This window comes from Talpa occidentalis, unplaced genomic scaffold, assembly GCF_014898055.3.
Source record: "Talpa occidentalis isolate TD23 unplaced genomic scaffold, MPIMG_talOcc4v2.1 talOcc4.10, whole genome shotgun sequence".
NCBI lineage: Eukaryota > Metazoa > Chordata > Mammalia > Eulipotyphla > Talpidae > Talpa > Talpa occidentalis.
In genome coordinates, this window is record NW_023600993.1 from 63,599,863 (window position 1) to 63,611,996 (window position 12,134).

The following is a 12,134-nucleotide window of genomic DNA, read 5'->3' on the forward strand; positions in this document are numbered from 1 at the left end:
ACAATGATATTAAAAAAAATTAAAACTGATTTCTAAAACTGTAAAAAAAAATGCTAAAGGGCAGAAAAATGCATAAAAATACGTGGCATGTATACAATAGTACACTACACAGTTATGAAAAAAAAAAGAAATCTTGCATGGAAGTAGAAGGAGATTACGGTCAATCAGAAAGAGAAATTCAAATATTGGTTGATTTCACTCATATGTGAAGCATTAAGGAACAAGGTAAAGCAACAGACAAAACCTAAACAATGCAAATCCTTGAAATCTGACTGAAGAACTGAGGTTACAAAAGGGAAGCATTGAGAATGGGGAATAGAAGAGGAATGGGACCCAAAAGACTATGTTGGATGATTGTTGATGTGATGGGCACTGTGTGACAAAATTAAAAAAACAAAACAAAACAAAAATTTAAATAAATAAATAAATACAATAAATACAATAAGGAATACCAAAAAAAAATTGGGTTACATTTTGATTCCTTCATTTATGCACACGCCTCACTCACTCTCTTGCCAATGTGCTCTATCCTTCCTTCTGTCATTCCCTCCTGTCTTCCCTTGTACCCACTGCTAATATATACTTCTGATAGCATAAACTTCTCTAAGTCTAAGCATTATTTATGCTATGTTTGACAGTATATATATATTTTTGGTTATTATATTCCACAGATAAACGAAGCCATTTGAAAGCTGTATTTTACTTTTCTGTTTATTTCAGTTGGCACGATCACTTCAACTTTCATCCATTTTGTTCTAGAAGTCATGATTTCACCTTTTTTGATGGCTGAGTTTTATACCATTGAAAATATAGTCAACCATTTCTTCACCTAGTCATCTGTCATTGGGCAATGAATCTGGTTCTATGATTTGGCAATTGTGGAAATTGCTGCTTTGAAAGAGGAGTACATAAATCTTTTCATATTAGTATTTTCATATTATGTGGGTAACTACTTAGCAAAGGTATTACTAGATTATTGGGGTTGTGATATGTTTTAAGCTCTCTCCATATTGTTTTCCATAGAGGTTGCAACAATTTGTTTTTCCACCAAGAGTGAATGAGTGTACCTTTTTTCCCACATCTTCACTAACATTTGTTGTTTCCATTCTTTTTGATATAGACCCTCTCATAGGGGTGATAACTAGTGGTAGTTTTGATTTGCATTCCCATTATAATAAGTGATGTTAAACAATTTTTTACCTGTCTGTAGATATTTGAATGTCTCTTTAGAAAACTGTCAATTTAGATCTTTTACCCATTTTTAAAAATTGGGCTATCTGCTATATATATGCATATGTGTGTGTATATATAAACATATAGAAATGTGATGGGCAAATATTTTATCTTAGTCTATTGATTGCCTTTTTGCTTTTGTGATGCTTTTTTTTTTGAGATAGAGAAGATTTTAAGTATTCACTTGTCAATCTTTCTTTTGTTTTCCTTTCAATTTTGTTATGCCCCCAAATATAATTTGTAGCTCCTTCACTTCTTTCATTAAGTTTATTAATTCCAGTTATTTCATTCTTTATGGTGCAATTATAAATGTTAATTTTGAAGCTTTTTCTTCTAATTTATTATTTATATATAGACATGCTACTGATTTTTGTATATGTATTTTGTGGTTTTTTTAAAGATTTATTTATTTATGCATACAGAAAACTGGGGTATAGGCCAGAGGTGTGGGGGGGGTAAGAGGATTCACCAGAGACAGAGTGGGGAATAGAACCGGCAGATATGGGCCTCCCCTGGTGGCACAGCAGTTGAGCGCTGGGCTGCAAAGCTGCCTGCAGCCTCTGCTACGCCGGTTTGATCCCCGGCCACTGGCGAGGGTCCCACATGGTGCGACAGACTGCCTCTGCCATGCCTGCTGCTCCCCTCAACAGTGTATTTCATCAGTCTGCCTGTTCTGTTTTTCACTCTGGCTCTGGTGAATTCTCTCACCCTCCTGTGCTTCTGACTGTACCCAGTGCTTGTATAAATAAATAAATGAATGAATAAATAAATCTAAAAAAAATGGCTTTTAAAAAAGAAAGAAACAGGTAGATGTACTGAAATACACTGCTGAGGGGAGCAGAGGGCAAGTTAGGAGAGGTCTGCTGCACCATGTGGGCAGCTCCCTGGCTGGCCTGGGATGGAACTCATGCTGCAATGGCTGAGGATAGCTTCAAAGGTTGCATCTAAACCCCTTGAGCCACCAGGGAGACCCTGTATATGTATTTTATATCCAGCAGCTTTACTGTATTCTTTTATTGTATCTAGTAGGATTTTTGGTTTTTTCTTTGTTTTGTTTTGTTTTGATTTGATTTGGTACAGTTGTTGGGTTTTCTATGCATATTAACATGTCTTCTGAGAATAGAGTTTCACTTATTTTCCAATTTGGATTCCATTTGTCTTGCCTAATTGTTCTGACTAGGACTTCAATACTTTGTTAAACAATAGTGGTGAATGTGGATATCTTTTCTTGTGCTTGATCTTACCATAAATGCTTTACATTTTTCACTATGTAGTATAAAATTGGTTCTGGGTTTATCATATCTGGCTTTTACTATGTTTAGATAAGTTCTGTTTATTACCATTTTGTGAAAGTTTTTTTTGTATATAATAAATGGATTTTGAATATTGTAGAATGCTTGAAGAATCTTTTGAAATGTTCATGTGATTTTTAACTTCCATTTTATTGATGTGGTGAATGACATTGCTTGATTTGTACATTATGAATCAACCTGCATTTCTGGGATGAAAGCCAATTAATCACTATAGATGACTCTTTTAATATGTTATGATATATATTAGGATTTCATTGAGGATTTTTGCATCTATGTTCATCAGAGATATTAATCTAGAGTTTTGTTTTGTTTCGTTTGGTACTGTTGTTTGGTTTTAAGATCAGATCTGTGTGACCTCACAAAATATTTTGGGGGGTTTCCCACACTCTCTGAAGTTTTTAAATAATTTGAGTAGGACAGGTATTAGGTCCTTTTGAAAAGTTTAGTAGAATTCACTGGAGAATCAATCTGGTCTTGAGGCTTTGTTCTTACATGACATTTTATTACTCTTCCAATTTTTGTGCTTGTTATTGAACTGATTGACTATATTTTTCCATGTTTCTGTTCTATTGTTTTATTCCCTTCCTTCTAGTGATTTTTAGATTCAGTTATTCTTTTCTTATTTCATCCTAGTTCATTCTTGAGTCCTAAAGAGTTATATGAACTATTTTTTTCCACTTCTAGCTTGCCCAGTCGGTGGATTCTTATGGTCCCTTGTATTTCTGTAACATTTGTTGTCATTTCACCTTTTTCACTCTTGATTCTATTTATTTTGTTTATCTCTTTTAGTGATCCTAACTAAGAGCTTATTAATTTTGTTTATTTTTTGAATAACCTGCCCTTGATTTTATTCATCTTTTTGACTATTTGTTTTCTATTTCATCTCTTTCTGCTCTATTCTTTTATTCCCTTCCTTCTATTGATTTTTAGACTCATTTATTATTTTTCTATTTCCCTCAGTCATAGTGTTAGATTCTTTATTTTAGACTTTTCTTAACTTTTTAAATGTGGGTCTGTATTGTTCGAACTTCTCTCATAGTACTGGTCTTAGGGCATCCCATAGGTTAAAGTAGATTGTCTCTACATTTTAGTTATTCTCCAGACACTTTAATTTCTTCTTTAATTTCTTCATTGATCTTGAAGTTGTTCAGAACATTTTGCTTAGTATCCATATGCTTTAATTTATTGCAGCACTTTTTTTGGTTAACTTCTAGCTTTATGCCATTGTGATCTGAGAAGAAACTGATGTAATTTCAATATTCTATTTTCAAAGACATGTTTTGTGTCTTATCATATGATATGTTCTTGACAGTTTGCTATGTACACTTGAGAAGAATGTATATTTGTTTCATTTTTTGGGGGGTGGAAAACCCTGCAAATCTATTAAGTCCATCTGTTGCAATAGTTCATTGAAGACAATTATTGCTTTCTTAATTTTCTGTTTGGGGGCATCCCTAGTGGCCTAAGGGGTTAAGATGCAGCCTGTGAAGCTATCCGCAGCCACTGAAGGACAAGTTTCATCCCCAGCCAGGGAGCTACACACATGGTGCAGCTGACCTCTCCTGTCTCACCCACTCCTCCCCCCAGCAGTGTATTTTGTTTGTCTGCCTGTTCTGTTCCCCACTCTGTTTCTGGTGAACCCGCTCACCCTCCCACACTTCTGGCCTGTACCCTAGCTCTTGTATAAAAATAGATAAATCTTTAAAAAAAAAAAAAGAAAAAAAATCCCTTTCCATCCGGCGTCAGCCATCAGGTAAGCCAAAATGAGCGCTTACAAGTACATTCAGGAGCTATGGAGAGAGAAGCAGTCTGACATGATGCACTTTCTTCTCAGGGTGCACTGCTGGTGGTACCTCCAGCTGTCAGCCCTCCACAAGACACCCACCCCACTCTGCAGGATAAAGCACTGAAGACCAGTATACAAAGGCAAGCAAGGTTATGTCATATATCAGATTCCTGTTTGCTGTGGTGACCGCAAATAACCAGTTCCAAAGGCTACAGCCTATGGCAGGCCTGTCCACCATGGTGTTAATGAGAACAATTTGCTAGAAGCAAACTTCAGCTGTTGCTGAGGAGCGAGCTGGATGCCATTGTGGAGCTCTGAGAGTCCTGACTTCTTACTGGGTTGTTGAAGATAATCTTTTGATTTTATCCTAATCGATCCATTCCATAAAGCTATCAGAAGAAATCCTGACAACCAGTGGATCACTAAATCAGTCCACAAGGACAGGGAGGTGCAGGGGCTGACATCTGAAGGTCACAAGAACAGTGGTCTGAAAAAGGGCCACATGTCCCACCACAATATTGGTGGTTCTTGCTGTGAGCTGGGAGAAGGCTCAATATTCTCCAGCTACACTGTACTTATCACTAATAACTAATGTTTATAAAATTCTTACCTAATAAACAATTTAAGATAGTTAAAAAATCCTTTATGACCTGTTGTCAACTCCTGGCATTTAACTATACAGATTCTGTCCTTTTCTGCTTCACATTGTATTCCTGTAGTCTCTTTTCACTTTGCTCAGAGCTTTCTATATTTTTTTTCTTATAGAAGAACTAAATTTAACAATTCTTTTAAACATGTATAGTGTTGGGAAACTATTAGCTTCTGTTTTTCTGGGAAGCCTTACGTTCACCTTCATATATGGATGATAATACTGCATGCAACTATTTTTGGCTGACAGTTCTTTTCTTTTAGAATTGTGACCAGCTTATTCCACTCCTTCTTGCCAGGAGGGTGACTAGAGAGGAATTAGCAATAGTTTATATTGTTTGCCTTTGTAAATTATCATCTTATTTTCCCTACCTACATGTAATATTTTCCTTTATGTTTATTTTTTGATAATTTAACAGCAAGGGCTCTTGGTTTAGGTCATTTTACATATAGAAGCTTGGATATTATTTCTTACATGCTAGACATCTATGCATATTTCATTTATTGTGTTTGTGAAGTTCTAACTTATTATTTCTTTTTTTTTTAATGTTTATTGAAGACTGAATGATCAGGGATAAATAGCAACGATAATCTTGTTTTTTTTTTTTTTTTAAAGATTTATTTATTTATTTATTTATTTATTTATTTATTTATTTATTTATACAAGCACTGGGTACAGTCAGAAGCGCGGGAAGGTGAGAGAATTCACCAGAGCCAGAGCGGGGGAGCAGAGCAGGCAGAAAGACCGAAGTACACTGCTGAGGGGAGCAGTGGGCGGCAGGAGAGGTCTGCGCGCCATGTGGGACACTCCTCTGGTGGCCGGGGAGCAGCCGGGGATCGAACCGGCGCCGCAGAGGCTACGGGCAGATTTGCCACCCAGCGCTCAACCACTGCGCCACCAGGGGAAGCCCTAACTTATTATTTCTTTGAATAAGGTCTCTGTTCTGTCCCTTGTCTCCACTTTCTGGAATACCCACTATCCTGATGTTTCCTCTTCTAACAGAGACTGATATTTTCCTTAGTTTCTTCATTTTTCCTAAATCTTACTTCTCTTATTTTTCCAGCAGGATGATTTCTACAGTTAAGTCTTCTATTTCTGAAAGCTACTATTCTGCTTCTTTTTTCATTTTTAATATTTCATAGATATGCCTTTTCATACATATTTTCTTTTTTTGTGTTCTCTTACTATCTTTACTCTCTGAGTGAAAAACATTTTTGTCCTGTATCTCATTTCTAAGGTGCAGTACCTGCCTATCTCTCTTTGGCTGAACTTAATGTAAGTCCCCACTATTTACAGCAGAGCCTGGGAAACTGAGTCTTTGGTATGTTGCTGCAACACAGAGGCAGGCCTATATTGTGTGAGAGAAGAGACAGTTGTGCAAACTCAACTGTCAATCACATCCACCATATACATTATTTTAACAATGGCAACAATAAAAATTGATTTTTATTTCTTCATGTACAGGTTATATATATAATATTAATTTGCTAAGTATTTAATTTTAAATAACTGGAGAAAAGAATAATCCATGTAATTACCTGAGGATCTGTAAATTTTATTATAATACATTATATTTTAAATAAGAAAAATCTGATTTTAGAACCAAAATCATATATATTTAATTTGTCTGATGATTTAAGAATGAAAACTCATACAATTTTGAGACACAATACAAATATTATGTCATGGAACAGGAACATTATACTCCACTTTAGGACAGTGAAATATTGTCTAATTTGGAATGTTCTCTAACTTGTACCTGGGATAATCTCTTCTGTGCTGATGACTCAGATATAAGAAGATGAAGTGAATTGGCTTGATTCAGATAACAATGAAGAGGAAAACTGAATTTGTGTGTGCCTGATTAAAAGGATGACATGAAGAGCTATTAATATATGATAGCGACCTAGAACTAAAAACGGGAATCTATAACTATAACTAGGGAATTTATAACTAATCTATAACCACTATTGATGCTAAAATTTGATTTTAGCCTTTAATACTTTCATTTAACAATATACCTTTTATTATGTATGAACAACACTCCACTGTAGCAAGTCATGAAATGGGAGGATGGCTGCAATTTTAGTTAGTACATTTTAAAATGTTTGTGTGCATTTTTCATTTACAGCAAATTATTTTATTTTCATGTAATGTGTGATGTTATCATTTATTTGTTTAACAAAATACTAATCTTTAAATGCATTAACCTCTTAATATGACTTGCTCAGAAATTTTTCTCCCTTTAACATTTATGTAGTGGAAGTTTATGGCAAGTTCAGTTTTAATTTTAATGGGGAAACCTTTCCTGTTATTTTCCTACTTCTCTCATTTTTCTTTTCTTTTACATCCATGTGGCCAAAATAAATTATCAAAAACACTAGTCTTTACTGTTACTTACTTTCCAGAGTTATGTCCTTACTCCAGATGAGCAGTTAATCATTTAGGGTAGAGGAAGAGGCTACTTGCAATTCTAAACAAATAACAAATCCTAGAAGTGTGACTATAGAATTGGGTCTATGGAGAGGGGTGGGAGAATGAAGCTCAAGAGGTAGAGAGGACCCAGTGAATGATGTGTCCTCATTGGTGGAGGATTCCCCAGTGGTAGAGGACAATGGATTTCTTGGAGGTGGGTGTGTGTAGTAACATGCATCTGAAGAGGTGTTGTCCTATATCTCTGAATCATATACAGTGTGGTAAACCAATAAAATAGAAAAATAAATAAATCTAAGATATAAAATATATTTATAACCTGAAGGGACACAATTTTGAAATACTTGTTCTTATTACAGTTCTATCTGCTTATTTCATAGAAGTTATAATTGATCTTGACTTTGGAGTTCTATGCACACAAAGTGATTCCACACTCTTCTATTAATGGAAGTTATTAAATTTTCATTCATGTATTCACTCATCAGTTACCTAAACATTTAAGCAAATAGTTAACAAAATTGAGTACATAAATTCCACTTACTAGGAGATGACTGAGAATAAAGACTATGTGCCATTCTTCTTTGTACTTCCTGGAGTTAGTGGGTACTCCATGAATGATTTTTGCCTTAAATAGAAGTAACAAATGTGTCTTAAATTTAAATATAAAAAGGGGCCTCCCTGGTGGCACAAAGGGTTAAGCACTGTACTGTGAAGCTATCCATAGCCTCTGCAGAACTAGTTCAGTCCCCGGCCTGCCAGGGAGCCGTCCACCCACATGGTGCAACAGACCTCTCCTCTTTTGCCTGCTGCTCCCCTCATCAGTGTATTTCAGTCAGTCTGCCTGTTCTACTCCCCAGTCTCTCTCTGGTGACTCTTCTAAACCCCATCCCACACCTCTGGCCTGTACCCCAGTTCTTGTATGCATAAATAAATAAATCTTTAAATATAAACATACAAAAATAGCACATGAATTTCCTTCACTACACCCCCCCCTTGGTGTGTATCCTTCTCATCTCTTCTAGAATCTGAAGGAAAAAAAGTCAATTGCCACATTCAATCGTCTCACCTCAGTTTTCATCTTAATGAAACTTACTGTTACTTTCTGTAAAATGTATAAAATAGAAGAATTCACTTTCTCCAGAATCAGGATCGCGGTGTCAGGGAGGAAAGAGAGAGGCAGAAAAGACCCTACCTTATGAGGTGATGGGAGTGTACAACCAAACCCAATCAGTTATCAAGGGCCTGGAATATAGTAATTTAACTGAAAATGTTTCCATAACTACTACTTTGTGATTTGTAAAGATACAGAAACATATGTCTTCTTGCTTTTTACCACTCAGCTATTAGGCTTAAGATGTGCTTTTGTTCATATGTTCACTTGTCAGAAAGATGCTTATCTCTAAAGAACAATTGAAATGCTACTTTCTTTGAATATTTCCCTGATCCCATTTATACAGAAAATTGCTGGCTTCTCCACTACTGTGTTCTTTCCAACAGGAAAAAAAAAAAATGTGAAAACTGCAGCATTAAGAAGGCACAAAACAGGTATCTTACTTACAGCATTCCCCTTCTCTCTAGACAAGCATTAACTCAACAGAGAGCAAGTAAGGAAGGGAGTGGTGGCAGGCATGATCTCTGAATTTCAAAATACAAAGTGTCAAACTATGAATACATCTTTTCCTAAAAATTTTAATATAAATGGAATGCCTAGGAATTTTCCTTCATTTTATTATAAAATGTATTTAATTCATAAATAAAACAACAAAAAATTAAACTCTAAATTTTAGTCCTAGATCAATTTTTAATTTCATCAAAGTATATTTGTATATATTCAAACAGCCTTTCCCTATATAGCTACACTTATTTTTGAAAAACAAAACTGTTGCATAAGGATGTCGAGAGGTAATCTGAGGACTGCAAGGAAGTGGCTGCCCAAAACACTGAAAGGACTCACGTGTGCCAGGATGGCAAACCACCAGGGAGGAACGCCCTTTACTTATACTGTCCTTGGAAGTCTCGGCGATCATAACTTAGAACAGTATATGTTCACGATGACAAGCATGTCCAGATAAGGCCAAGGGCTCACGTACATGGTGTGCGAGGAAAAGTTGTTTTGTTTTCTCTAACTAATGATAAAACACAGATGTCCTTGTTCACAATTCCTATATAACCATGCTGAGAAGAATAAAGAATCGCTGCTTGTTGCGCATAACAGTCTTCTGTTTGGTGTATCCTTCGCGATTGCGTCCCAGGCCTCAGATTCCCCTTGAGGCTCACAAGTGGCACCCAAATAGGGACCTGAAGGAAGAACCTCCCACTGATGAGGTGACGGCAGCGGTCGCAACTATACATAAGGATTTGAGTAGAGCTGGGGAATTCCACATAGGGCAATCTTCTTCACAGATTTCTACTTTTTCTTCGTTTTTGCAGCATCTGGTTTCCGACCACGGGGCAAAAATACCCCATATCCAGATTCTAGAATGTTTAACAGTAGTAGAAAAATAGAACCCATGGTTCCCTGATGAAAGGTTGCTGGATATAGAAACTTGGGAATTTACGAGACAATGTGACACAGTCCTATAAATGGGGGGAAAGACACCTGTAAAATTTTGGTCAACATGGGCTTTTATCAGAGTGGTCATATTGACCATATATGGACAGATACTCCCTGACCCCACAATCCTAACAGAGACGGCTCAGGAGTCCCTCCATGAGTACAAGCTTGATAATGACACCTTGACTAGGGTTAAGAGAGATGTGTATTCTGCCTTTCTTGAACACGAGGGACAGGGGCAGAAAGAGAAGCCATCACCAAAGGTGGACACAGGGTAGACATACAGAGAAGCTGCTGTCCCAGAGGACAGAAAGGTGGTGGCTCCCAACTTTTGTACCTGAAACAGAGGGCCTTCCTTGGCGGGATTTGGATGCTGAGGCCAAAGGAGCCCTACTCCGACCCCCATTCCACAGACGGTTTCCTATACCTCAGCCATGCCTCACAGTTGAGCCCACTGCTCCTCCACTTGTGGATGAGGGGAAGGTGCCCTTTCCTGATTCAATTTTCAAAAATGCCCCGCTGGAATCCATGCATTTGTCAGAGGTCAATTTTGTAAAAGATGATAATGAGCTTGATCTAAAGGGAGATTGGGAAGTTGACAGAAAAGAGGTTAAGGATGGGGTGAAAATAATAATTACAAAAAGAAGACCAGAAAAGGGTGAAGAGGCTGGGGATCCTGTTACACAGATAATATAGCAATGCCACGCCGTCAGGGCTGATCTGTTTCAGGAGATGTCCCCTTTGGAAAAACAACTTGGAGGGTAGTCACATGACTTCTTTATGGCCTTTCCTGTTGTGGCGGGTCTTAACAATGCCCTGCAATATAATGGATTACAGATAAAAAATCTGAGAGAGCTAAAGAAATGTATACATTTGTATGGGGCCACATCTCCCTTTTGTCTGGAGGTACTAGCAGGTTGGTGAGACAGGGCCAATTGGATTCCTTATGACTGGTTTGTGGTTGGACAGTCAACACTGTCAGCAGCTAACTTTATGCAACGGAAAATGTGGTTTGGGGAAGAGGCTCATACAATGCCTAAGGAGAATGCTTGAGATACGCAAACAGCCGATGTCACAGCTGACATCTTAATGGGAACCTGGCCAGCCTCGGGAATAGAGCATCAGAGAGCTCTGACAACAATTCTGTCCCTAAGACAGATGCTGGATGTAGCCCTTGCCGACTACTCCAAATTAACATATTCCCCTGCAGTCCCCAGTTATACCAAAATAATTAAAAAAAAAAAAAAAAAGATGAGCCCTTCTCTGATTTCCTCGCTAGTTTGGAGGATGCTACTGAAAAACAGGTGTGGGGCCAAAACTCAGAATGACTGTTGACTCAGGGGCTTATGACAATGCTAACAAGGACTACCAAAATGCTATACGCCAGGTCAGGGATACTAATGAAATTATGAAATATTTGCTGGTTTGCAGCGACATTGGGTCAATAAAACATACAGCATATGTGGCAGCCCTCGCTACAAAAGGGGTAAGCACATCACAAAACAAAAAATGCTTCAATTGCCACAAAGCGGGGCACTTCAAAAAAGAATGCCGGAGGGCGCCAAACATTAAATCAAATAAGCCCTCTCAGGGCAATGTTGCTCCCTCCCCATGCCTGAGGTGTGGCAAAGGATACCACAATGCCCGTAATTGCTGGTCTGAGTTTCATAAAAATAAAAATCCTCTTCTGCCCAGGAAGAGGGTCCATCCCTGGGACCCAACAACAGGTCAGCCCCTGATGATGATGATGCAGGGTCCCAATCAAGGATACTCCATTCAGTTAGTATCCAACCAGTCAGTTCCACAACCTCCATCCTGTCACTCCGTCCCGCCACCTCAGGGAGTGCAGCCCGAGATCTGCCCGCAGCGGTGGACCTCGTAATAATGCCCGAAATGTGTTTGTGTTGGGTTCCTACTGGTTACTGTGGACCCTAGCCCCAAAAGACTGTAGGATTCACCCTAGAAAAATCTGGCCTGACGGCCAAAGGATTACAAGTATTTCCCAGGGTAATCTGATTATGAGGGCAAGTTACAGGTCATGTTTTCTGTGCCTGTCACCTGGAACATAAAAAAGGGAGTCCGAATAGCTCAATTTCTGCTGCTGTCCCATGAGCCCATTGGCCAGTCTCAAACTAAGAGGACTGGGGACTTTGGTAGTACCCGACG

At 37.9% G+C, this 12,134-nt stretch overlaps 1 pseudogene; it reads left to right on the forward strand.

Moving 5' to 3' along the window:
* Window positions 1–4,309: 4,309 nt before the first annotated feature.
* Window positions 4,310–4,917, forward strand: LOC119237633 (60S ribosomal protein L15-like; annotated as a pseudogene).
* Window positions 4,918–12,134: the final 7,217 nt, after the last annotated feature.